Source organism: Bos grunniens, chromosome 1 (assembly GCF_055505025.1).
Source record: "Bos grunniens cultivar Pamir isolate PY7600 chromosome 1, Bosgru_T2T1.0, whole genome shotgun sequence".
NCBI classification, from domain to species: Eukaryota; Metazoa; Chordata; class Mammalia; order Artiodactyla; family Bovidae; genus Bos; species Bos grunniens.
This window is the reverse complement of record NC_141165.1, coordinates 9,597,331-9,620,866: the sequence shown is the minus strand read 5'-3', so window position 1 is coordinate 9,620,866 and position 23,536 is coordinate 9,597,331. Positions and strand designations below refer to the sequence as shown.

At 42.7% G+C, this 23,536-nt stretch overlaps 1 long non-coding RNA gene across 3 annotated transcripts in view; it reads right to left on the bottom strand.

Annotated features, from left to right (window-relative positions):
• Positions 1 to 23,536, bottom strand: part of LOC147378939 (uncharacterized) — a 309,440-nt gene that overhangs the window by 24,617 nt on the left and 261,287 nt on the right. For all 3 annotated transcript variants that reach the window (XR_015169806.1, XR_015169867.1, XR_015169852.1), the window contains one exon: positions 7,515 to 7,644. This is a non-coding gene — a long non-coding RNA (uncharacterized LOC147378939). The remainder of the gene's footprint in view (positions 1 to 7,514; positions 7,645 to 23,536) is intronic.

Below are 23,536 nucleotides of genomic sequence, written 5' to 3'. Positions count from 1 at the left end.
GTAAGAGCTAACTGATCTAGGCTCCATAGTTTATCAAAATAAACATCAGAGTTCCCAGTGTGAAAGTATAATGAGGCAAGGACGTCTACGAATGATGTCTCAACCTGACTCATTCTCAAACACCCAGCGGGCTGGTGATGTCTTTTTTCCTTCTCTCACTAAGTCTTTGGGGACCATTTTCCTGAGCTACCAGCACCGTACTTTGAAACTGGAAGAAAAAGACCACTGGGGGATAAGTCGAGTCTCCATATCTTCTCCTTTCAAAAAAACCTTACAAAATGTTTTTTTTTTTTTTTAATTTTATACTTGGATGATTGCCTTCAATTCCTTGTTTCATAAGCTTTTATTCTCCCGATGAGCCATGACAGCATTGATTCTAACCTATGATTGCCGGTGAGATATTAAACCTTATAGATTCGAAATTCAGGATCAGTTGCAGATTGGATACTCGGCATATTTTGAAAAGGCATGATTTTATTCTTCTGGTCACAAAGTAATTGCAGCTTCACAACATTCTTTCTTTCTTTTTTTTTTTTTTTGGTAGATGGAGTCCTTCAAATCAGCTTTCTTATTTTTACCACCCCAGAATTGCTAAATGCCTTATGTTGACTAACCAATTAACTTACTCTTCCAAATGAAGTATGCATGTTTCTTACTAATAAGTATGCTAGTGTGCAAACACACGTTGTTTCCATTAACTACACATTACGATTCTTTCACATCTTCGAAACAACAACAAAAACCTCACTGGCTATATGTAAATCTGAGAAAAATCCAGTAGAATTGTTTTTTTCAAATCAGCAGTTTATCATTAGCTTGATGTGTCATTGAAGGTATCCCACTGTTCCCCAAGACTCTCGTAAGCTTAAAGCTCATCCCAATACCTGGCTACTACTGAAGTTCTTTCTTCTTAAATTCTCTCAGAAAATAGAGAGCCACACTGCTGAAATAAAGTTTCTCAGGATGACTCAAGTCTTGGGGTTGACAATGTGCTGTCTAAAACTCAAGTTTGGGCTTCCCAGTTGGCTCAGTGGTAAAGAATCCACCTGCCAATGCAGGAGATGGTTCCATCCCTGATGTGGGAAGTTCCCATTTGCTTTGAAGCACCTAAGCCTGTGCATCACAGCTATCAATCCTGTGCTCCATAGCACATGCTCCGTAACAAGAGACACCACCTCAAGGAAAGCCCATGCGCTGCAACCAGAGAGTAGCCCCCACTCACAGCAGCTAGAGAAAAGCCTGCAGCACAACAAAGACCCAGCACAGTAAAAAATAACTAATTTTTTAATTAAAGAGGTAAAACCCAGGTTCATCTAAAGATGCAAAGACCTCAAGATATGCATCCAATTGGATACTTATTTCTCAATTTCTAACTCAGAGCTGCATTTCTCTTAGGTTATTAGTTCAGTCGCTTAGTCACGTCCAACTCTTTGCAACCCCATGAACCACAGCACACCAGGCCTCCCTGTCCATCACCAACTCCTGCAGTCTACTCAAACTCATGCCCATTGAGTCAGTGATGCCATCCAACCATCTCATCCTCTGTCTCCCCTTCTCCTCCTGCCGTCAATCTTTCCCAGCATCAGGGTCTTTTCAAATGAGTCAGTTCTTCGCATCAAATGGCCAAAGTATTGGAGTTTCAGCTTCAACATCAGTCCTTCCAATGAATATTCAGGACTGATTTCCTTTAGGATGGACTGGTTGGATCTCCTTGCAGTCCAAGGGACACTCAAGAGTCTTCTCCAACACCATAGTTCAAAAGCATTAATTCTTTGGTGCTCAGCTTTCTTTATGGTCCAACTCTCACATCCATATATGACTACTACTACATTTCTCTTAAGCATCCAAAAATATATACTCCTCTCCAAAACACAATTATTAAGCTTTTTTTTTCCTTGAAAACAACTTCAGTAGCAACATTTTTATTGAAGTACAGTTGATTTACAATGCTGTGTTTGTTTCAGGTGTACAGCAAAGTGATTCAGCTATATATATATATAGTTATATATATAGTTATACATACATATTATTTTTCAGATTATTTTCCATTATAGATTATTACAAGGCTTTGAATATAATTTCTTGTGCTATACAGTAAGCCCTTGCTATTAATTTATTTTATATAGAGTGATATGTCTCTTAATTTGAAACTCCTAATTTATCCCTCTTCTGCTTCTCCTTTGGTAACCATAAGTTTGATCTCTGTGTGCGAGGCTCTTTCTATTTTATAAGTCCATTTGTATCATTTTTTTAGATTCCACTTATCAGTGATATCATATATTCATCTTTCTTTGTCTGACTTACTTCACTTAGTATGATCATCGCTAGGTCCATTAATGTGACTGTAAGTGACTGTTTCATTCTATTTTATGACTGAGCAGTGTTCCATCATGTATATGGACCATGTCTCTGTCCATTCGTTCATCAGTGGACATACAGGTTGTTTCCATATTAAACATTGTAAAGGAAGTATATAAACAAGCTAAAAACATTCCTTAAAATATACACTTTTACATAATGTGAAAGTTGCTCAGTCATGTCCAGCTCTTTGTGACCCCTTGGACTATAGGGTCCATGGAATTCTCCAGGTCAGCATACAGGGGTGGGTAACCTTTCCCTTCTCCAGTGGATCTTTCTGACCCAGGAATCAAACCGGGGTCTCTTGCATTGCAGGTGGATTCTTTATCAGCTGAGCTACCAGGGAAGCCCTACATAAGCCCTATACTATATAATAGGTCAGATGGTAAAGCATGTGCCTACAGTGCAGGAGACCCAGGTTCAATCCCTGGGTCGGGAAGATCTCCTGGAGAAGGAAATGGCAACCAACTCCAGTATTCTTGCCGGGAAAATCCCATGGATGGAGGAGCCTGGAGGGCTACAATCCAAGGGGTCGCAAAGAGTTGGACACAACTGAGCAACTTCACTTTCACTTTATTAGACTTAAAACACATTTGCCCTGGTGTATTCTACATAGACAGCAAAACACAGAATCTCCCCATTCTTGCCCCACTGGCAGTCACTGCTTAGAACCCCTTCCCTTTCCCCTCTTGGAGCTCCTACCTCAACTCTGACCCTCACTTCTCATCTCTAACTGACATTCACCTGACTTAAAGGAACCTCAGCCCACCAAACCCCACATCCCCATGGAATGGTAGGGTCAGTCTCCTGCCTTCCCTGCCTTCACACTAGAACTGTGAAACTGACTTCCAACACAAAATGTCCATAGAGGGTTGGAGGGTCCCTTTTGAACTGTCAGGGAACTATTTTATGTCATTATTCTCAATTGATTCTTGGACCCATTCCTGCATTCCTCAACTGGCACTCACTGATCTAGTCTGACATCTGCAAGGCAGATAGAGAAACAAGTCCAAGTTTATTTCAGCATTACTTCGCTAGCATGTGAAACGAGTGCTATTATGGTAGTTTGAAAATTCTTTGGCATTTCCCCTCTTCGGAATTGGAATGAATACTGACCGTTTCCAGTCCTGTGGCCACTGCCACTGCTCAGTTTTCCATATATGCAGGCATGTTGAGTGCAGCACTTGAACAGCATCATCTTTTAGGATTTGAAACTGCTCAGCTGGAATTTCATCACCTACATTAGCTTTGTAAAAGTAATTAATACAAAGTAATTAGCTTTGTATTAGTAATGCTTCCTAAGGCCCACTTAACTTCATACTCCAGGATGTCTGGCTCTAGGTCAGTGACCACACCATCATGGTTATCCAGGTCATTAGATCTTTTTTGTATAGTTCTTCTTGGTACTCTTGGCATCTCTTCTTAATATTTTCTGCTTCTACTAGGACCTCGCTGCTTCTGTCCTTTATTGTGTCCATCTTTGCATGAAATATTCCTTTGGTGTCTCCACGTTTCTTGAAGAGATCTCTAGTCTTCCCCATTGTATTGTTTTCATCTATTTCTTTCATTGTTCACTTTCTTTCCTTGCTGTCAGTTGGGTCTATCTTTCCCTTTCTCTTTTGCCTTTTACTTCTCTTCTTTTCTCAGCTATTTTTAACACTTTATTAGACAACCCCTTTGCCTCTTTTCATTTCTTTTTCTTGAGGATAGTTTTGATCACCACCTCCTGTACAATGGGACAAACCTCCATCCTTAGTTCTTCAGGCCTTCTGTCTACTATCTTTAATCCACTGAATCTATTTGTCACCTCCTCTGTGTAATCATAAGGGATTTGATTTAGGTCATACCTGAATGATCTACTTACTTCAATTCCCAACTTTCTTCAATTAATTCTGAATTTTGCAATAAGGACCTCATGATCTGAGTCATAGTCAGCTCCAGGTCTTGTTTTTTGTTTTTGTTTGTTTGTTTTACTGTATAGAGTTTCTCCATCTTCAACTGCAAATAATATAATCAACCTGATTTTAGTATGGATCATCTGGTGATATCCACGTGTACAGTTGTTTCTTGCATTCTTGGAAGAGAGTGTTTGCTATGACCAGGATGTTCTCTTGGCAAAATTCTGTTAGTCTTTGCTCTGCTTCATTTTGTACTCCAAGGCCAAGCTTGCCTGTTACTCCAAATATCTCTTGACTTCCTACTTTTGCATTCCAGTCCCCTATGATGAAAAGGACATGTTTTTTTGGTGTTAGTTCCAGAATGTCTTAAAGTTCTTCATATAACTATTCAACTTCAGCTTCTTTGGCATTAGTGGTTGGGGTATAGACCTGAATTACTGTGATGTTGAATGGTTTGCCTTGGAAATGAACCGATATCATTCTGCTTTTATTGAGATTGCACCCAAGTACTGCATTTCAGATTCTTCTGTTGACTTTGAGGGCTACTCCCTTCCTTCTAAGGGATTCTTGCCTACAGTAGTGGATATTGTGGTTATCTGAATTAAATTTGCCCATTCCCATCCACTTTAGTTCACTGTTTCCTAAAATGTCAGTGTTCACTCTTGCCATCTCTTGCTTGACCACATCCAATTTACCTTGATGCGTAGACCTAACATTCTAGGTTCCTACGCAATATTGTTCTTTACAACATTAGACTTTACTTTCATGACCAAACACATCCACAACTGAGCATCATTTCTACTTTGGCCTATCCTCTTCTTTCCCTCTGGAATTATTTCTCCACTCTTCTACAGTAGTATATTGGACACCTACTGGCCTGGGGAGCTCAACTTCCAGTGTCATATCTTTTTACCTTTTCATACTGTTCATGGAGTTCTCAAGGCAAGAATACTGGAGTTTTTTGCCATTCCCTTTTCCAGTGGACCAGGTTTTGTCAGAACTCTCCACCATGGCCCATCCATCTTGGATGGCCCTGTAGAGCATGGCTCATAACTTCTTTGCCATCTGAGCCACCAGGGAAGCTGCAAGTAAATGTATAAATAGAGCAAAAGCTCTCAATACTGTCACCAGTTTATTAAGGAGTCTCAGAACATGGGGTTACAAACACAAAATGGTTTCATCTTTTCCATTCATTGCCCCTTTCACTTTTCCCTGTTGAATCTTCCTTTTAGCACACTTTCACGGTACCCTTGGCAGACTCCATATCTTTCCAGTCCCTGGTGTGCTCCAGAGCTTCAGTCTCAATCTTGATGTAAACCCCTGCCTTCTTTACCTCTATGAAGACTTGAGCTGGGACTCTAAATCCCGAAGGGTGGGGGGATCTGCAGCCACAAGGCCCACTCACTCCTGCCAGAGCTGTCAGTTGACTACTCACTCAGCTGACTCAGTGGACACATCAGCTGACTCAGTTGACATGTCGACTCACCTAAGTGAGTAGACTCAAGTTGACATGTCGACTCACCTGCATGGCCACTGATGACATCCTATCTTGGGTGGTTCTTGTAGCTCTATTGGATACCTGGCTTATGATTCTTCTGAGTGGCAGTATCCGAGTGCTGGCTTTCTTGTGGGGCACATGTCTGAGCTTTGAGGGCTTTGTAAACTCCCTTCTCCACCCCTTCCTATTGCATTGCCCTGATATTTTGAACCTGGTCCTGGGTTGACCCTTTTTCACCCCTTCTTCATGTTCCTTATACCAGAGGAAAATCTCAAAACCTCTTACTGCTAGAATTCCTGTACCTGATGGAGTCCCCACTTAACAGGTACCAACAAGATGGCTCAAGCTCAGCTTCCTTTCTAGGATGTCCATTGACCCACAAGAAACTGAAGCTGAGCCTGGATGGGAGCGGGGTTTGGTGGAGAATGGATCCATGCATCTGTACGGCTAAGTCCCTTCACTGTTCACCTGAAACTATCCAACATTGTTAATCAGCTATACCCCAATGCAAAATGTTTTTGGCATTAAAGAAAATAAAAATTATATTAAAAAAAAAGAAACTCAGACTGCTCCACATCCAACCTCTGCCTCCCCTCCCATGTCTCTCAGAGGCAAATCAGTAAGTTCAATTCTTAAGCCAACGTCCAGCCAGGGAAAGCAAGTCTCCCTTTGTTTGGGGCATTTCCAATCTTTTAGTATTTCCCTGGGTCGTTTCACTTGTCTTCATGGTGAGAGGTTCTATCTCGTACTCTTATGTCTTCCTTCTTCCCTCCCCAGGTTAATTAGAAACACTGAGCAGAGGTGCTGGGTGGTGGCTGGTGATGGGCTGGGAGGCCAACAGAAAAGCCCCTACTGAACCTCTTGGTGTTTGTCTCCAGGGCTTCTGTAGCAGACAACCAAAAATGGGAGGGGCTTAAACAACGGAAATGTGTTCTCTTGTAGTTCTGGATGCTGGAAGTCCAAAACTGAGATGCTGGGACAGCCACAGCCCTGTGAAAGCTCTGGGAAAGGATCCTTCACTTCTGGCAGCTTCTGGTGGCTTCAGACATTCCTTGGCTTGTGGCAGCATCACTCCATTCTCTGCCTCTGTCTTCACACAGCTTTTTTCCCTCAGGCTCTGTTGAGGCCACTTCTCTTCTTATAGTGAAAGTGAAAGTCACTCAGTCATGTCCTACTCTTTGCAACCCCACGGAATAGTTCATGGAGTTCTCCAGGCCAGAATACTGGAGTGGGTAGTCATTCCCTTCTCCAGGGGATCCTCCCAACCCAGGAATCAAACCCAGGTCTCCCACATTGCAGGCGGATTCTATACCAGCAGCCATCAGGGAAGCCCTTCTCTTCTTATAAGGACCCCAGTAACTGAATTTAGGGACCACCCTACACCAGTATCACCTCTTCTTGACTAATTATATCTGCAAAGGCCCCATTTCCAAATAAGGTCACACTTGAATGTTCCAGGTGGTCATGAATTTTTGCAAAACACTATTCAACCCAGTACACTCTTGTTACGGAGCTTCCCTGGTGACACAGTGGTAAAGAATCTACTTGCCAATGTAGGAGATTCAACAGACTTGGGTTTGCTGCTCTGGGTGGGGAAGATTCACTCTAGCATTCTTGCTCAGAAAATCCCATGGACAGAGGAGCCTGGTGGGCTACAGTCCATGGGGTCGCAAAGAGTCAAACAGGAAGACATGACGGAGCAACTGAGCACGCGCACATACACACACAATCTTGTTACAGAAAACTTCTAGGTCATTTACCTGAGATGCAGAAGAAACAGACAGAAGCTTTGAGATGTGTCTTGTTCCACAGAGGGCTTCAAGGGAGAGAAATGATGATGATGGTGGTGGTGGTGGTGGTACAGGATTAACTCAGGCCCATCAGTGAGATCTACCAAAAAAAAAAAAGGAACAAAAGGTGGAGGGAAGATAGACAATAATACATCATGAAGATTGCTGGCTAAAAAGACGCCCAAACTACCCTGGACCCAGGGATGACCAGCTCCTTACTCCGCAGCCCCCAATCCCCTTCCCTTCCCTCCCCTCCCTCCAACCACTGTCCCATAAGTGACCATGCCAGCCACCCCCAGCCCCCACAGCCAGCCCCTCACCAGGAAGGGGAGAAGCTACATCCTGCCCCTGGAAGGAGGTGTTTGCCCAGCACTTATTAATACTCCTGATACACTTTCACTGGGAGTGAACATACCAGGGGTGTTTCTTCTCACCCCACTTGGGATCCTGCCATTCTCTGTATGAGGAAAAACACCCTAATCCCCAAAACTAACTTCTAAATCTACCCTTCCAGAAGGTAGGGATTCTCTATATCACCACCACTAGAAAAGACTGTTTATATTACAATAGTATAAACTTTGAAACATCCAACTTCATACATCAAGCCAAAGGGAGTATCTTGAAGAATGAAAATGTAACCCAGGAGAACTCTACTCATTCATTTTTCTAATTAAAAGAATGTTTAAAACTTAGTTTATATCCTCCCCCCCCCCAAAAAAAATTGTGACAAATACTTCCTTATATGTACCACTAACTTTTAAAGTTAATTATTCTAAATAAATAAATGTATCATCTTCAAGATTAAAAACAAAATTGCATTTAGTAATTTTTGATGGCCTCTGGAAATGTTATTGAGGTTTGATTTCACTTCAATTAGATAGTTTCTTACAATGGCATATTTTAATAAATGTTAAAATGTGATTCTTCCTTTTTAATTATTAGACATGAGCACAGACTCTGAGCAGAAGCCTGGGTTCTGTTCCAGCTCTTTTTGTGTCTGGGTTAACCTGGCGAAATAACTGCCTCTGTAAGCCTCTGTATTTTCATCTGGAAAATGGGTTTAATGTTGTAACCTACCTCAAAGTGTTATAATGAGATTGAATGAGTTAATGCATGTAAAGCTCACAGAACAGAATCTGAAACACAGCCATCATTACCTAGTTCTGCTGTTGTAATTTCTTAGGAGGCCTTGTCTGCCTGGTCTTTTCTCTCTACACTCTAAGTTTCCAAAATACAGGGGAAAAAAATACCAGCTGTTCTCTCTCCCCAAGCCCTCAGCATGGTGCTCAGCAGAAGCTGGTTACTTCCAGTGCTGTGGTTGAAGCTGTGGAATCATTTACTTTCTTGTGGCATTTTGATACAGTTGAGAATTATTGATCTTGGTTTCTGGGAACAATATGGTTACACAGCGGATACTTTTAGACCAAATTTTGTTTTCTCCTAGAAAGATGAAGAATCACAGCCTCCCAGCCTTGACACAGAGGAACCTTCAGTTGAGAGTCAGGATGCCCCAACTCTCCTCCCATTTCTGCCACCTACCAAGTTATTCTTTTTTATGTATTTATTTTTGACTGCTCAATCATGTGATTATTTTATTATATTTATTTATATATATATATATATATATATACACATATTTTTTAAACTTTTTATTTTGTATTGGGGTATAGTGGAGAAAGCAATGGCACCCCACTCCTGAGCGACTTCACTTTCACTTTTCACTTTCATGCATTGGAGAAGGAAATGGCAACCCACTCCAGTGTTCTTGCCTGGAGCATCCCAGGGATGGGGGGCCTGGTGGGCTGCCGTCTCTGGGGTTGCACAGAGTTGGACACGGCTGAAGTGACTTAGCAGCAGCAGCAGCAGCATAGCGGATTAAGAGTTCGTTTTAGGTGAACAGCAAAGGGATGCAGTCATATATATGCAGGGATTCCCTGGTGGCTCAGACGGTAAAGCATCTGCCTGCAATGTGGGAGACCCGGGTTCGATCCCTGGGTCGGTAAGATCCCCTGGAGAAGGAAATGGAAACCCACTCCAGTACTCTTGCCTAGAAAATTCCATGGATGGAGGAGCCTGGTGGGCTACAGTCCATAGGGTCACAAAGAGTCAGACATGGCTGAGCAACTTCAGTTCACTTCACTTCCCTGGTGGCTCAGCTGGCAAAGAATCTGCCTGCAATGCAGGAGACCCAGGTTTGATCCCTGGGTGGGGAAGATCACTTGGAAAAGGGAATGGCTACCCACTCCAGTATTCTTGCCTGAAAAATTCCATGGACAGAGGAGCCTCGCAGGCTGCAGTCCATGGGGTTGCAAAGAGTCAGACAAAATTTAGCAACTAACACTTTGGAGTTCCATACCAGAATGACATACACTGGATGGCTTAAATGACAGCCATACATATGCATGTATCCATTCTAAGGGATCCTTTTTTTAAAAATCGCTTTTTCCCGTACAGAAGTTCTCCTATCTGGACAGAAAAGTTCTTCCTGTGAGATTATATGATTAATAACAGCCCCAGTAACAGTGACCTCACCTCTATCACAGTCCAGGCATGAGTGCTTTAGAATTACCAACTCCTTCAGTCCTGTGGATATAGTTCCCACACCAGGAATATATAGAGTTTCCACTCTCACTATCCCCCATTCTACAGCTGGGCAAACTGAGGCCCAGAGCCCACTGTTGGTACCTGGCAAGTCCAGAGTCTGACCCAGTGGTGCCACTTCCAAGTTCTTCAGCATATGCAGGACAATCAAGTACCTACTGCACTTCCTGGAAAGCTCAGCTCATGCTGGACCCAGCACCCTCCAGCCTCTGTGACATCACTAAAAGAGTCCCTCAACTCAGTCCTTCAAGAAGCAATTCCATTTGCTCTCTTGAAACTTTCCTGAGTCTTGGTGCCAACAGCCATCACTCTTACTAAGACACATATTTTAACCCTGAGACTGACGTGGCCATCACGGTGCTCTGAGTTGGTGTCTGTGTTTTATATGAATTGTCCCACCTCCCCAGGCACTCGATTACCCTCCAGTGTGAGAGACTGTGTCTTCCTCTATCAGCATCTCCCTGCTGGAGCACACAGTAGGCTCAGTAAATACCATCACAAGTCAGAGCCTTGCCCACATGTGGCTCATGGTCTGCTGTCATCTCTTGATTTAGCTGAGAGGAGGTGGGCAGTGGGGGTGGGAGAAAGCTGCAGCTCCTGAATTCATTGTGAGGGAAGAGGATGGAGGAGCATAGTGAGCCAAGACCAGCACTGGGAGAGGACCCCAGTTATTCAGGGAAGATGAGGAGCTAAGACAAACCAGGCCAATTTCTGTAACAGGATGTAAGAATGTAGCACCAGATGGATACCGAGTTGCTACAGGAACCTCCTGAATGTAGGAACACCCAGTCTCACAAGAGTCGCCTAGGAGGAGCAATGCATCACTCACGAAGCCTTTTCCACCTTTACCTTTGTGAAATATTAATAGCCCTGGCTGGCCTTTGTTCTGCTGACCATGGACACAGAACCTGTCCCTAGGGAAGGCAGACTCAGAGCCCAGGATTGAAATTCCATCAAGCCTTTGGGTCAATGGAAATCCTTTAAGCTCTGACAATAACTCAGGCCCACTCTTTTCTTCATTTAATTCCAGAGGCTTGGAGGGAGTTTTATCCATGGGGCAGAATTCCATTTCATTTCTAACCCCACACAACGTGACTGTGGAGACCAAAAGCTCACCAGCAGAATCAAGGGTTTACAATGTACAGGCCACTTACTGTAGGTGGCTGTAGCAACAATGTCGTGTACTGGCCCCAGTGGCTCTCAACCCCACGGCCTGGGAGTAAAGTTCATTTTAGGATGTATACCAAGTGTGTACACACGAAGAGAGGGTTAGATCTTTCTGTATGTCTGGTTTGAAGCTCTGTGCACCGGATTGTTAATATCAGAAGATTATCTGAATGTCCATGAACATGTCTCAACATCAGTGCTATCTGGAAGTGCTCACTAAACTCACACAAGACAAAGCTCGCAAGAAGAGAGAGAGGAGAGGAGATGCTTCTGATAGAAGCTACGGAAGCCTAGTGGTTCAGGAAAAAAAGCTCAGCTGCAAAGACAGAGTTGGAAAGTGGGAACTGTTCCTCGTGGGGCCCCAGAAACCCCAGCAAGAAAGGGCAGGCTCAATGCCAGGTTCCAAAACAGCAACAGGGAATGTGTGTCCAACTCTCAAGCATTTGGTGGTTTACCTGCATCCCGTGTGTTGACCAGATGTTCTTCACTGAAGCCAACTCTGCGTGATTAAAGGGCATCTAGTGAAGCCCGCATCTAAAACTCACATATGGAACCACACACACACACACACACACACACACACACTAGCAGAAGCTACGGATGCCCCATCCGTATCCCCGTGGCCCTTCCCTTTCCAGTGCACTCTGACCCAATGTCCAACCTCCAACACCTGCACTTCTCTGCCTGAAGGCTTTCTAGGGCTCCCAGAACCTGATCTGCTCATAGACACTGCAGGTTGGAATTGACTAATGCTACTGGGAGCAGCCAGTGACTGATGAAAGCTAGTGGCTACATACACCCCAAGGTAGGAAAATTCTGTAGTTCAACATCATTTCCCAAAGTCCCCCAGGAGCATTAATCTCTAATTTCCCGTGAAAGTAACTTGCTGAACTTGAATCTTCATCTCAGAATCTGCTTCTAGGGAAAGTCAAGTTTGGATATATATTACACAGACACACACACACACACACACACACAACTATTCATAGAAGGTTTAAACTGTACAACACTCTTTGGTTACATTATCTTATTTGATCTTCACACCAATATGATTACGGTTCTTATCATTCCACTTTAGAAATGAGAAAACTGAGTCTCAGAGATCCCACAGATCCCAGCTAACAGATTCCCAGAGTCACAGAGTGTACTCAAAACCAGCCACTCTGAGGTGCTTCCAATACCTTCAGCATTCCTCGGTGGCAATGCTGCCTCAGTGGAAGGGAAAACCAAGCACACACCTTCAAAGGGCTCATTGATAGCCCCCATGTCTCTTGGTGAAAGCAAAATTGATATGAAGGCGGAAACAACGTTACTCTAACCTTAGCATGAATCTGTCCTTACCCATCCCCCACCACCTACTGGCATACCCCGCGAACAATAGTTGCTGTTGTTTAGTCGCTAAATTGTGTCCAACTCTTTGAGACCCCCATAGACTGTAGCCCACCAGGCTCCTCTGTCCGTGGGATTTCCCAAGCAAGAATACTGGAGTCCGTTGCCATTTCCTCCTCTAGAGTATCTTCCCAACCCAGGGATGAAACCCTTGCCTCCTGCATTGGCAGGCAGGTTCTTTACCACTGAGTCACCAGGGAAGCCAGAAATAACAGTAGATGTTTAATAAATTCATGGTGGATGGATGGATGGATGTGTAGAAGGACAGATGGGTGGATGGGTAAATGTATAACCATTATCGGTCCTCCATGAATTTCTGTGTCTACTGACCCTGAGCAAGGACAAGGGTGGAGTTACAACTTATTACATATGATTTGCATATAACCTATTGCCTATTTTGTGTCCCAAGACCAACAACATCTGAAAGGGTTCATGTGAGAATGTTATCCTTTAGAGTTGTCAGAGAAGAAAAAGTCTGAGAAAAAACAAGTTTCAAACAGTAACCAGTGGCTGGGTTAAAATCCAGTGGTGGTTCTCATGCCTAAGCGAGAATAGAAACCATCCGGGAAGCTGGTAAGAAACGCTGATTTAATTTAATAAGAACCCAGGGATCATGTAATATCTTCAGATAGTTCTAAAGCCATCACAAAGGTTGTGATGCTCTGAATAGATGGAAGGATCCCCTTCACAGAGACCTTTTCTTCTCTCTTTTTGTTTATTGTCAGGATTCACCTTATTGGGTCAGCATCACACATAACACATAAAGCGTCAAGAGGAAGTCACTAGTGGGATATGCATATCACTCCCACGCTGAGTACTCACTGAACGTGTCAGGGAAAACACAGAACCAAAGCCTTAGTGGGTAGACTTTTCTGCGTAGGCCAGAATACTCAACCCCCAACCCGGTGCATCAATTCCATTAATTGCTGCAGAAAGAAAGCTGTTTCACTTTGCTTAAACAGTTTCTTTTTTAAAAAGTCTTTACTGAATTTGTTACACTGTTGCTTCTGGGTTTTTTTAAATGTTTTGGTTTCTTGGCTATGAGCTATGTGGGATCTTCGCTCCTCAACCAGGGATGGAACCTGAATCCCCAGCACTGGAAGGCCGGGGGATCCTTCCACTGATCACCAGGGAAGTTCGTATTTGAACATTTTCTGTAATAGGAAGTTCTCTGCCTCCTGAAACTGTCCACTCATTGCTGAACAATTCGGCTACACGGCTCTTAGTGATTCTAGTTCTGTTTACTGAGACCACAAAGATGAGGTCATATCTGCCTGCACCACGATAGCTCATGGAATATTTAAGGACAGATGGCATCTCTACCATAAGTAACCCCTTTATTCCTTTAAGAATCCATGCAATAGGGATTGATAACTATTAACAGAGGGATTGGAGGCAGGAGGAGAAGGGGATGACAGAGGATGAGATGGCTGGATGGCATCACTGACTCGATGGATGTGAGTCTGAGTGAACTCCAGGAGTTGGTGATGGACAGGGAGGCCTGGCGTGCTGCGATTCATGGGGTTGCAAAGAGTCGGACACGACTGAGCAATGAACTGAACTGAACTGAACTGAACATCGAGGTGGTGCCCTCCAGACATGCCTCTGAATTCAGCCTCCCAGGTGTGGTCAGATAAGAACAAGCAGGGACACACCATCACATCCTTTTCTCGATACTCCACCTCCATTATTGCCTTCTAAAATCCCATTAGCTGATCTAGGAGCCGCATCCTACTGAGCCAAAATTCAATTAAAACCCCAAAGTCTCTTCCACGGAAACCTCTCCGTGTGTGGTCCTAGATCCAGTTACCAGCGCTCGTTGAGTCAGGCCATTCAGCCGTTCTGTGACTCATCTAACGATTTGGCCTGCATGTTGGCATCTCTCCATCTGCTCCACACAGGAAGAGTCTCAATGCTTTTCAGCCTTCCTGTGGTCTCTAGATATGGGTAGAACTGTCAAAAAATCAGCTGTCCCACCCCTTCCCCCTGGAGATGCATCATCGTGACATTGGAGGAGACTGTTGATCTGGAATCTGATCATATCAGCAGAAAGACATGATGGATAAGACTTCGTTTCTTATGAAGATAAGAGTGAAATGAAGGGTTCTTGTCGTGAAAAATTACTTCCTTCCATGCCAACACTGGAGAATTGCATAACCAGGGTACTGTCAGAGAATCCAGTGAATGAGGGAACTTTATTCCTGTCTGAGACACTGATGGTTTAATAAATGTTTGATCCATTTACATTTATTTTGACCTATTGTAGCTATCACCTCCCTTACTATTTTTCCTTCCCTACCTTCTGCTCTGTTTTTGTTTCTTTTTTTTAATCCCTTTTGATTTCTATTATTTTGAAATTATATATTTACATTTCTATATTTTTATTAGACAGTATCTCTACTCTCCCACCAGATAAGAATCCTTAATTCCACCCCAAATATTGCCTTTCTATATCATCCATGATACTGATGTCTAGAATTTTCATTCCTTCTCATTTCAAATAAATATCCCCTCAAATAGTATTATTACTATTCTTATAGTAGATCTTCAACATGCTTTTACCATGCTTCATAACTTTTTTTTGCATTTTGATGCCCACTGATCCCTTATAGCTTGCATTTTCTTCTTTCAATATTGCATTATTTTATTTGCTCTTTCAGGTAGTAAGTCTCTTAGTCTTGTGTGTCTGAAAAATATCTTTATTTTCCCTTTACTTATAGCAGGGAGTGAACCGATTATACTGAGAGAATTCTGAGGTGAATAAAAAGAGGAAAAATGATTATAAGGACTCTAACCAGCAGCCTTACCATCATTCCAGGCTCAGAGCTGCTGGGAAAAGCTGCCCTCCCCCTTGAATGATCTTTTAACTGAGTATAGACATGAAGTTGATAGTTACTTCCTCTTACCACTTAGAAAATAGTATTTGATCATCTTCTGACATCTGCTGTTGCCAATCAGAAGTCTGCTATCAGTCTACCTGCTGTTCCTTTTCAGGTACATGTTTTAAATATTTTTATATCATCTTACATATTCCGTGGTTTCGTTGCAATGTGTAAGGTGTGGATTCATGTTATTCACCCTCTTCAAGATTTGGGATTCTATTGCAAACTGTTTTAACAATTTTTCATTATGGAAAATACTCCACCAGTATGTCTTTAGCTATTATTTCTCCTTCATTCTTCTCTAATTTCTTTCCGGCACTCCTATTTGTTGTATTTTGGAGCTGCTTCTTTTGTGTCCCTTGTCTCAATTTCTGTTGCATATTTATACCATCTCCTTTTTCTCTTTGAGCTGTATTTTGAGCGTTTTGTTTTCAGCTTTATCTTCAAAATGATTTCCCCTTCACTTGCATTAGCAATCTTTGTTTCTTTCTCAACCCGCCTTCTTTTCATCTTACATTACCAAACCTATTCCTCACTTTCCCCCCTGATCATCTAAGTAATGCCTGCTTTCCAATTCCCTGGGCATGACTCTTATCTGCAGTTCTTAGGGATTTCTCCCACGTGTTGCATCTGTTGACCTTCTTTCGAGGGGTAGATGCTATTGTGTATTTTTCAATTTTTTAGTGACTTGAGGGAAATGAGACCACACAGGCTGGCATGGTGTGTGAAATGCAAGCTTGTCTTTGCATATTTTTGCCCTTGTAAGAATTCCCACTGGGTGCCCTGGGTTTTGGAGGTCACCTTAGGAAGACAGTTGAACTTTGGCTCCTGTAGACTCTGTGGAGCTCCAGGCTGGTTTTCATGTTCACTTTTTGCTAGACTCGTTTTCAGTGGGATTTTTCTGGTTTGAGCTCTGGCTGTGTATACTTAGTCTCACATTCACACTGTACAAGCTTGTGCTTTCTGATTTCCCACACGTACCTCTTGCTACCCAAGGTCCAGAGCACAAAGCCCACACCTGGGGCTGGTGGGTGGCACCTTAATCCCTATGTCATTGACGGACAGTCCTTAGTACTGGGAGTTCAGTCTCACCTCCTGCACGAGGATCTTGATGCTTGAACTCAGCGCCCGTGGAGTTACAACCCACACTCGCGGGAGACATTCCATCCAGAGTGCCCCATGCCTCCTTCTCCTCCAGCTCTGGCTCCTTGTTCCTGACGTCTGGGGAACTCCCTTTTCAGCTTTTGGTCTCACCTGAGGATTGTGTTTCATTATTTTTGGATTGGAAGGGGGACTTTCTCAATTATCTCAGTCAACCATCTTGATCAGACATTTAAAGGATCTTTGAAACATTAGCAGATTTAGTTCAAGGGCAATGCTTTCCCTGTAGTCTTTAAGTGGACGTCTTTATAGCCACCCACCTGTGCATCTGAGTTCTGAAAGAGCAAGCAAGTACCTTTACAGCAACACACACACACACACACAAATCACTCACACTCACAGAGGCACAAGCGTAACCTCACAGGAACTGCTCTGAAAGGGAAAGCACCATGTGAATAAACAAGTTCTGATACGTTCAGTGAACACTAATCTGGGTGTCTTCTGTGTTCTCACCAAATAGACGATGTTAGGGAAACAAATGGAAAGTTTCTACCTCTGTGTTCTTGGCATGAAAGGACTTACCTGATAAGAAGCACCATGTATCTTGGAAATATAATTCTGAGAATAAAACTCTTTGCAACGCCTCATTCTCACCCTGGTCAGAAACTCTGAGCAGTTGCATGTGTATGCAAAGCTGAATGGGCCTGGAGTTCAGTCGTTCAATAAGTTACAATAGAAATGTTAACTGCAGTATTGATTTTTTATTATGTTTGTATTGCCTGTTTAATTTTATTTTGCTTGCAGGAAATTTTTTAATCAAAAATTCAGTTATTGAAATGCCCCCATCAGCCAAGTGATACTAGCAATGCTGGAGGAAACACAGACATAAAATCCCTCCTGGCTTTTCCCTCTTCCCCCTTCGCCCACCCCCAGTTCAAAACTAAAAGCTCCTCCATTTCCAACTGAGAGTAAATGCGTGTGACCTTCAGTTCCACAGAGGTTAACCTACTCTGATTAACTTTTCCATGTTATTCCATTAAATAAAAACAGTTTTGACACCCAGAGACTAAAGCATCCTAGAGATAATACAATAACCCTATGCAATCATTTCAAATTGGATTGTAATAATTCATTTAGGTGACCATACATATTTGTTATATGTAATATGAAACATCGCAAAATGAAATCAATAGAAATGTTTCTTGTTAATGAAGATATACTGGGCTGTTATGTGTGGGTTGCGGACTCAATACCACAGAAATCTTATTTGTATTATAAATTTCAGGGTATCCTGAGAGTTACAAATGAAGATAGCATTTCTTAAAGAAGCGATGGCTGGTCATTTAGAAAATTATATCATAAATTTTATGTCATTTCTTGGTCTTTCAAGATCTCTGCAAGCAACATAGTCTTATAATTTAAGTAAAAATTCTGGCTGAGTGATTGCATTCAACTATTTGCAAATGAACTTTTACCCGAACTTTCATTTCAAAATTACAGAGTTCAAAACAATTTAGCTTTGGTAAGTCTGAGGATGTTACCGCAGAAGAATTTAAAATACTTTTCAGGGTATTTCTTTCCTCCTAACATAAAAACTGAAGCTATCAATGGAGAAATCGATAGATATAGGTTTAAATATATGTATATTCACATCAGCCACTGTGACTATAATGGACTTCACCAGAATACTACCTTTAACTTCAAAACAAAATACAATATAATATAACATTGTATAGTATAGTATATGATAAAATATCATATGCACTCATTTATATGTATAAATAAGATTGTCATAATTGTTTGCTAAGTAAGCTCACGTGGGATTTTAAAAGGCCCATTTTAATAGTAAGTTCAGCATTTTGAACAATGTTATGGTGATATTTCAGATGAACAGTGGGCAAATATCTGCAATAGGTACCAAGAATAGTGAAATCATGAGTCATGATGCCATTTACATTTCTCTTGTCAAACTTCACTGCTTTCCTTCTTGTGAAACCTGACACCTTGAGGAAGGCCCAAAAGAATAGCATCCGCAGAGAATTCTTTGCTCTACGGTGACCTCAAATGGAAGAAAATCCAAAACAGAGGAAATGTACATATACACACACTGTTCAGCAGTTAAGAACCCGCCTGCCAATGCAGGAGACGCAGATTTGATCCCTGGGTCAGGGAAATCTGGAGAAGAAGATGGCAACCCACTCCAGTATTCGTGTCTGGGAAATCCCATGGACAGAGGAGCCTGGTGGGCTACAGTCCATGGGGTCAGACATGACTTAGCGACTAAAACAACAACTGATTCACTTCCCTGTACAGCAGAAACAAACACAACACTCTAAAGCAACTATACTCCAATAAAAATTAATCATAATAATAAAAGAACAGCCTCTATCTCCCAAGTGAGAAAGGAGAATTACAAAACACAAGCAGAGTTATTTGCAATATGTAAATGATCATCTTAGACAGTGTAAGTTTAAAACAGACTCATCACAGGTAACTATAATCATGTTTCTTCATCTGCTATCTTTTTGGCTAATGTGACCCTCTGCCGTTTTGGCCGCACCCTCTGAAACACTCACTTGCAGGTAAACACAGACCAAAACGGCACTGGCTGTGACTCAGTCAACAGCTTTCGTTCACAACCTGGTTCTGTCTGTATCCCTTGTGTGCCTGTTGGTGGGGTGGTGGCCACTCCCACACCCACCGGAGGGCTGTCTGAACAGACAGGAGCTGGGCCTGGCTTGGCCTCTGCCTGCTGCTTTCAGGCTTTCAGGCATCTTGAGTCTAAGGCCTTCAGCTCATGTTGCCCTCCAACTTTCCTCAGTGTTTTCTGCCTTCTCCTCACTCACCTCCCACACTCACCGGATACTCGGGTTCCTGTGTTCGGGTCATAGGTGTCCACGCATGAGCATTCCAGCATCTTCTGCAGAACACACCTGAGACGTTCATCACCAGGACTGGCTCTGCCTCTGACTTGGGAACCTGGGATCCTGGTTTACACCCTCTCTACCTCCTCCAGGGCTTCTCCTTGGTATCATCCCAGATGTCTGGAACCTCGCCTTTTCTCCTGACTCTGCCCTCATCCTGACAACATATTCTAGCTTTGCTCGCCTTAACAAAAGAGCCACAATTCTCTGCATCTGGACTTCTGAGTTCCTCTCTAGCTACTTCTCTCTGTCTCTCTCTGACTTCCCAGTGAAATTTCTTGAAGGAATAGTTTGTACTTGTCTCTTCTTCTCCCCTCCTTGGGTGCCACCAACAGCACCCTCTGAAACTGCGCTGGCTGAAGTCAGCAAGGCCCTGTTAATTTCCAAATCCAATGAAAACACGTCTGTCTGTCTTTTTCTCTATCCCCCGTGGCCATGAATCACCATTCATACAACATTTTCACTGCGTGAACTCGTGAATTCCCAGATCCTTGGTTGGTGCATCTTTATCCATGAAAGATCCTTCTTCTTTCATCTGCTCTTTTTTTCTTAATTTGAAATTTTTCTCAACGGTAAACTATTCTGAACATTCATAGAAGTTTGAATAGTAGGTTCAACCCCGATTCTTATTTTCTCATCCTCTGCAGTTGTGCCTGGCAGCCTCTCCCTCCTGCTGGTGTTAACCACTGCTCTCCATCTCTTCTTGCTGACCTGCAGGTTTGTGCCTTCCCACTCCAGCCCCCGCCACTCGGACGCCCATAGGCTGCTGCACCAAGCTGACCTCCGTACCACCCACCAGCCTGTTCTCCTCTTTCATTGTTTGTGTTGGTGATCATCTATCTTGCCAACCAAGTTGGATGACAGAACGCTTCTGGCAAAACTGTTACCACATCTCAGAAACATATCTCTCCTCCCACACCCCAGTCATGGCTTTAGTTTGGGCTTTCATCATTTCTTGCTGGATGTGGTTTAACAGTCACCTTATTAGCCTGGCTCTTCAATCTTGCCCCACCACCTTCCAACAGCCCAAACTCACCCCATTTCTACACAGATTTTTTTTTCTTTATACAAATTGAAATCCTATCATGCCTCTTCCCTACTTGGAAGGCATAAGGGTATTCCGTAAACTCATCCTCATAAATAACTAATAAGAACCTGCTGTATAGCACAGGGAAGTTTACCTAATGCTCTCTAAGGGCCTATATGGAAAACAATCTTAAAAAAAAAGAGAGAGAGAGAGTAGATGTGTGTGTGTGTGTGTGTGTGTGTAACTTATTCACTCTGCTATACATCTGAAATTAATGCAACATTGTAAATCCACTACACTCCAATAAAATATTTTTTAAACAAAAATAATTTAACGACTAGGTAGTCCAAAATCTGGAGGATAAGTTGGCAAACTGAAGATTCAGTTAAGAATTTGTGTTGCCATCTTGAGTCTGATGGAGGAAAATGGGGCTGAATTTCTATGTTGCAACCTAGAGGCAGAATTGCTGCTTCTTTGGGGAACTTCAGTCTTTGTTTTTAAAGCTTTCAAATGATTGGGTGAAGCCCATCCACATTATGGGGCTTCCCTGGTGGCTCAGACAGTAAATAATCTGCCTACAATGAGAGAGACCCAGGTTCAATCCCTGGGTCAGGAAGATCCCCTCGAGAAGGGACTGGCAACCCACTCCAGTATTCTTGCCTCAATAATCCAATGGGCAGAGGAGCCTGGCGGGCTAAAGTCCATGGGGTTGCAAAGAATCAGACCCAACTGAGCAACTAACACTTTCATCTACATTATAGAAGGTAATATGCTTTATTAAAATCAACTGATTGTAGATGTCAATTATATCTAAAAATATTTTCACAGAAACATGTAAACTAGGGTTCGACCAAACCACCATGTGGAGATGGAGGGTGATCTTTTGGGTAAGGAGATATCTCCTTTCCTCAGAAGTTAACAAGGACTTCAGTTTTTACTCACTTGTAACCTCTGACACAGGAGGTCAGGAAAGAATACCTAGTGAAATAACAAAACAAGCACCTTCATGCCATGGAAAGAGACCATCCAGAAAGCCATCAGACTGCACAGAGTATAACGCTGTTACTTTTTCTTATTGACACTGATTGGCTTGTGCTTGAAACTTCCCAAGAAATTTAGAAATATGGACAACAGGATTAGAAGGAGTTTGAACTATGACCCAAGAGATCAAATCCTGACAACTTGGTATGCTAAACTATATTAAAATGTATGACTTTGAAGGAAGAGATCAATATTTCTTTTTTCTGTTTGTGGAGAGCCTGTGCTAAAGGATAGAGAGAAATAGGTAGCCTGAGAATGTGAGCATATCCTAAGGATTTCCCTGGCTTGTAGTCATCCAAGGCGGCCATTTATAGAAAGGGAAAATGTGACCTGCTTCTAGAAAAAATAGCTGAGATATTTGCTTGTTTGTTTATTTCAAAACCAAGAATTGATTTATAAATTACTCATGCCTTAAAAACCACATGACTGCCACTATAGACATGACCCAACCAAGACACTCTTTTAAGTATAGCGAAATACAGCTGAAATGCTTATTTCTCTTAGCTGGGGCACCGTGGAGGTTTTTGTCCAGAGTATTTAACCCTTCTGTGCAGCCATATTGCAACTGCTGCTCTTCTCTACCTGTAATCACAACCCTGTCAGGGGCCTCTCTCCCCCACATACACCCTTCCTCCCCTAACCCTTCAGGCCTAAGGGAGGGACCAACTTCCCCCTAAATACATCATCAATCATTCCTGCAGTCAACACAATCTAGGAGAGACGACATGTCAAGAAGGGGAAAATTTAAGCCCTAAGGAAGAGAGGGAGAAGGAGGGAAGGAGAAAATGATGGCGGTAGGGATAAGAACAAGTGTGATGGGAAACATAGAGGTTCAGAGAATGACCAGCTCCTTACTGAGCTTGTTTTACAGAAAAAGCACATATTATAAACAGACTGAAGGACTTCTGGGATGGGCTGGACTGGTATTCCTCTTAGGACTTAAACGTTTCCATTCTTGGCCCTTCCCTGGTCCTGCAGAAACAAGAACAAGCTCAATAGAAAAGATCGAGTTCACTCTAAGTAGCAGTAACACGTTGTGCAGTGTGTCCAAGGCCATGCTTAAAATCATCTTTAGAGTTAGCCGGGCTAACTGTCACAGGCTTTCCTTGTAGCTCAGTCAGCAAAGAATCTGCCTGCAGTGCAGGAGATCCGGGTTCAGTCCCTGGATCTGGAGGATATCCTGGAAAAGGAAACGGCAACCCACTCCAGTATCCTTGCCTGGAAAATCTCATGGACAGAAGAGCCTGGTGGGCTGCAGTCCATGGGGTTGCAAAGAGTTGGGCACAAGTGGGCAACTAACCCTTCCTTCCTTCCTTATTTTCTGTCTAGTTCATCCAGGTTTCAGCTGGGTGACTACAAATTACTAAGCCTCTCTGAGTTTACTTCTCTATTGTGTGGGACTGGTGATACTACCTCGAAAGTTAAGAAGATTAAAAAAAAAAAATGAAAATGCTTAGCCTGCTGTCCAGTATAAATGAAGTGGCCAAATAATAGTCATGATTATTACTAATTTAAAATAAATAAGCATAAAACGGAATTTAATTTTTAAAGACTGAAATTGGATGGCAGGTGTGCTGAAAGCTGTATATTCTCTGTGGTCACTCCTTGAGCCCCTTTTCTCCCCTCTGCTCCTCCCGTTGACGTGACATCTTCTAAGACTACAACTTCTCCAGATTCTCTTTCTCGGGGAGCTCAAGTCCTTCAGGTCCTCAATTCTTTCTGTTGTTGGTGGTGATGATGAAATTGCTCACCAGTTGCCAAGATCTCATGTGTGTCAGTGTTTCCCAACCTTGCTTGATTATAAAACTTACAGGAAGTGGCAGTGGGGGTGGGGGAGAGGGGGTGGTTAAAAATCTCTGA